The following is a 4719-nucleotide window of genomic DNA, read 5'->3' on the forward strand; positions in this document are numbered from 1 at the left end:
CTAGAGAACATCGCCCAGCCCAGCATCTTATTTTTGTCTCTCAACTTCAGAAATCACACTCTTTGCTTTTCTTTTTACTGACTCCCCATGAGATACACAGTTACAAAGCTGTCCATGGTCAGGTTTCAGTCACACAATGTTCCAACATCCATCCCTTCACTGGTGTCCCCAGTGTCCCTCCTGCCACCCCATCTCCCCGAGCCAGCCTCTATGACAAGTACTTTAAGTACTCTCTCTCTCTCCATCCCTCCCTCCCTCTCCTCTCTCCCTCCCTTTCCTCTCTCCCTCTCTCCCTCCCTTCCCTCTCTCCCCTCTCTCCCTCTCCCTCCCTCCCCTCTCTCCCTCTCTCTCTTCTTTGGGGCATTATGGTTTGCCCAAACCATGTAATATTGTCCAGATGATCATTTCCAATTATCACTGCCCTAGTGGTCCCTTCTCTGTCCCAGCTGCCTTCTTCCCCAGCCCCTGAGGCAGCTTCCAACCATGGACCAATCCTCCTGGCCCTGTTTCCACTGTCCTTGGGGGTTAGTCTCATACTATGACTTTTCCTGTCCCACAAACGAGTGCAGTCACTCTGGGTCTGTCCCTCTCCCTCTGACTCATTTTGTCCGTATGATACTCACCATGTCCATCCATTAAGTTAAGAAAATTTCATAACTTCACTTTTCCTGGTGACTGCACAGCGTTGCATTCTGCAGATGTACCAGTTTCTGAACCAGTCTTCTGTTCTCGGGCCCCAGGGCTGCTTCCAGACTCCGGCTATTGTGAACAGTGCTGCAAGGAACCCAGACGTGCACATGGCTTCTCTGCATTGCGTCTTTTGCCCCAGGTATATTCCCAGAAATGGTATCGGTGGGCTCTATGGAAGCTCAATTTCTAATTTTTGTTGAGGAATGTCCATATTGTTTTCCAAAAAGACTGGACCAGTTCACAATCAAGAAATCACACTACTTCTTATCAAGAGTTCCAGCCCTGGGGGCTGGAGCAATAGCACAGCGGGTAGGGCGTTTGCCTTGCATGTGGCCAACCTGGGTTTGATTCCCAGCATCCCATATGGTCCCCCGAGCACCGCCAGGAGTAATTCCTGAGTGCATGAGCCAGGAGTAACCCCTGTGCATCTCTGGGTGTGACCCAAAAAAGAAAAAAAAAGAGTTCCACCCCTGCCTTTGAAAAATGAATCAAGCAAACAAAACATTTTCTAGTAATTATCAGAATAGGATGTTATGTGAATGAGAACCACCAAACATAGTATTATTGTTTAAAAAAAATAAGTTTGGTTTGAAAACAAAAATAAGTCTAGTTTCATTTTGAACTAAATTTCCTATATAACTTCAGAATAATATCTCTTAAAAGGCAAAGCATATCCTCCTACCCAATTCTCACACAACACATCCAAGGAGCCTGAAGTAGCTACAACTTATTTTTTTTTTGCTCTTATAAAATATTTTTATTTTTAGTAACACAAACACCTTTCTTCAGAAATATTACTAAAGCAAGTTGCTTACAGCTTTATATTTGGGGATAAATCCCGTTGCTCATCAATTTGTTTGAGCGGGCACCAGTAACATCTCTCATTGAGAGACTTATTGTTACTGTTTTTGGCATATCCAATATGCACGGGTAGCTTGCCAGGCTCTGCTGTGCAGACTCGATACTCTCAGTAGCTTGCCGGGCTCTCCGAGAGGGGCGAAGGAATCGAACTCAGGTCAGCCGTGTGAAAGGCGAATGCCCAACTGCTGTGCTATTGCTCCAGCCCATTTGGGGATAAATATACTTTATAAAATTTATTCCTACTAAATTGCGATGTATAATATTTTTCTAATAATATTGTATATTTCTTTCAGTAAGCAATTAGAAAAACTATTTCTACTGCAAAGAATCCTACTTAAGCCTAAGGTACGCGGAATGAATGAAAGTGGTGAAAAAGTCTTCTGATTAAACGTTTAAGACCATCATAGGGATATTTAGTTTCCTCCACACAGAGCCACCAGAATTGTTTCATAATCACCCTTGGTTTCATCCAGGATGGCTTGGCAGAGAGAGATGCCACACAGCTGCTGATAGTATACTTTGGTATCATTCGTGTCAATTTCAGAACAGGAAACCATAATTCTGATCAATTTCTTTTTTTTTTTGGTTTTTTTTTTGGGGGGGTCACACCCAGCGATGCACAGGGGTCACTCCTGGCTCATGCACTCAGGAATTACTCCTGGCGGTGCTCGGGGGACCATATGGGATGCTGGGAATCGAACTCGGGTCGGCCGCTTGCAAGGCAAACACCCTCCCCGCTGTGCTATCACTCCAGCCCCTCTGATCAATTTCTTATGGCGAGTCCCAATGCCCTTCACGGCACGGTGAAGCCCTCAGCAGAGCACCTTGGTTTGCTTGTGGCACACATCACAATGGTTCGGAAGCATTTCTCGGCGTCACCTTTCATCCCCTGTTTCAGTACCTTGTTCATGTCATGCTCACTGTACTTGCTGTACTTCTGAAAGACTCTGCGAAAGTGGGGAGAGCTCCTGTGGTTGAGATGGTGCTGAAGACATTGACATGGGTGCCTTTCCCTCTCCCCCTGCTTCGTATAAGGCCCTGGCGTCTGTGGCAGGCTCACATCCTCAGGTCGCTCCCCCTTATTTAGAGAAAGCCAAACCTTCCGGTATTCTCCAGACGTGTCTGAGGCAATGTCTCTAGCCAGCTCTCTCCAATGATCTGCCATACAGACTCTATTAATTTCTCGGGTTTCTCTGTTACATCCTGATGCCAAGATCTCACTCAGAGCATCTTCATCGGCTCCAGCCCCCTTCATCAGCATCAAACTGAGCTGGAGTTCTTACGGCAACTTCCTCAAGGTGACCTGTGAGGGCTTTCTTCAGAGCACCGCCAGGGGCTTCCCCTCTTCCTGGAGACACGCTGCCTTGATCTGCTGACGCTGTGCATTATTTCTCTTGGTAAGAATGTCAGTGATGGTTGCTTCATCCACGCCTTTAACTGTTCTTGCTTTGTGCAAAGCCTCAACATCTGAGGATGGATTAAAGGTGGGGTAGCGGTACACAGCAGACCCAGAGCCGCCTTTGGACCCTGTTACAGTTTTAATGTATTCTTGCTCCTCATTATCAATAAACCAGGCCTGCCTGAGGAATTCTGATACCATCGACATTTGTTAAGTATTTAGTATTTTCCTCTTTCTTTCAAAGAACCGAAGAGATTCTTCTCTGTGTGTTTCACTACAACTTATATTTTAACAAATAAAATAACATGGAGTTTTCCGACATGGAAATGGAAGTTTCTTTTCAATGTTTCTTCTCAGCTGGTGCTTTGGTTTGGTTTTTGGGGTGTCAGGAGCCAAACTCAGGCTCGTACATATGCTAGGACACGTACCCTGACATTGAACCTCACCTAGGCTCCTCCAGTCCATTCATTTTAATTTTATTTATTTATTTTGGTTTGGGGGGTCACACCTGGTGGGGCTCATGGCTTCCTAGTGGCTCTGCACTCAGGGATTACTCCTGGCAGTGCTCAGGGAACCTTATGGGATGCTGGGGGTTAAGCCCAGGTTGGCCAGGTGCAGGGGACGCCCCCTACTGGTACTATGACGTCAGTCCCAGTCGATTAGTCTTTAAAGGGGAACTATGATCTGCTTTAAGAAATATGGGTAATCAACAGAGGCTAGCACACATCCAAAAGAACAAAAGCAACCGCTGTTGGAGAGGATGTGGGGAGAAAGGGACCCTTCTACACTGCTGGTGGGAATGCCGGCTAGTTCAGCCCTTTTGGAAAACAGTATGGACGATTCTCAAAAAACTTGAGGTTGAGCTTCCATTTGACCCAGCAATACCACTGCTGGGAATATATCCCAGAAAAGCCAAAAAGTATAGTCGAAGTGACATATGCACTTATATGTTCACCGCAGCACTGTTTACAATAGGCAGAATCTGGAAAAAACCCGAGTGCCCTAGAACAGATGACTGGTTGAAGAAACTCTGGTACATCTATACAATGGAATACTATGCAGCTGTTAGAAAAAATGAGGTCATGACGTTTGCATATAAGTGGATCAACATGGAAAGTATCATGCTAAGTGAAATGAGTCAGAAAGAGAGAGACAGACATAGAAAGATTGCACTCATCTGTGGAATATAGAATAATAGACTATAAGACGAACACCCAAGAATAGTAGAAATAAGTACCAGGAGGTTGTCACCATGGCTTGGAGGCTGTTCTCTCATTCTGGGCAACTCAGAGAAGGGAACAGCAAGTAAAATGTGGTTGTTGGTCATGTGGGGGAAAGATGATGCGGGCCAAATATAGACTAGAGACTGAACACAATGGTCACTCAACACCTTTATTGCAAACCACAACACCTAATCAGAGAGAGAGAAAAAAAGGGAATACCCTGCCATAGTGGCAGTGTGGGGTGGGGGGAGACGGGACTGGGGAGGGGGGAGGGATGTTGGGTTTACTGGTGGTGGAGAATGGGCACTGGTGAAGGGATGGGTTATCAAACTTTGTAAGGGAGAAACATGAGCACAAAAATGTATAAATCTGTAACTGTACCCTCACGTTGACTCACTAATTAAAAATAAACTATTAATTAAAAAAAAAGAAACATGGGTAATCAGATTGGGCGAATGCCTTTTAAATGAGATATACATAAAAAGTATATCTACACATCTAATAAGAATAATTATTTTTTTGTTTTACATACAAGGCTGGTCATTT

General features: G+C 45.0%; 1 pseudogene; it reads right to left on the minus strand.

Annotated features, from left to right (window-relative positions):
• Nucleotides 1–1964: 1964 nt before the first annotated feature.
• On the minus strand, nucleotides 1965–3157 carry LOC101545235 (annexin A1-like; annotated as a pseudogene).
• Nucleotides 3158–4719: the final 1562 nt, after the last annotated feature.

The sequence above is a fragment of the Sorex araneus genome, chromosome 6, assembly GCF_027595985.1.
Source record: "Sorex araneus isolate mSorAra2 chromosome 6, mSorAra2.pri, whole genome shotgun sequence".
Lineage (NCBI taxonomy): Eukaryota > Metazoa > Chordata > Mammalia > Eulipotyphla > Soricidae > Sorex > Sorex araneus.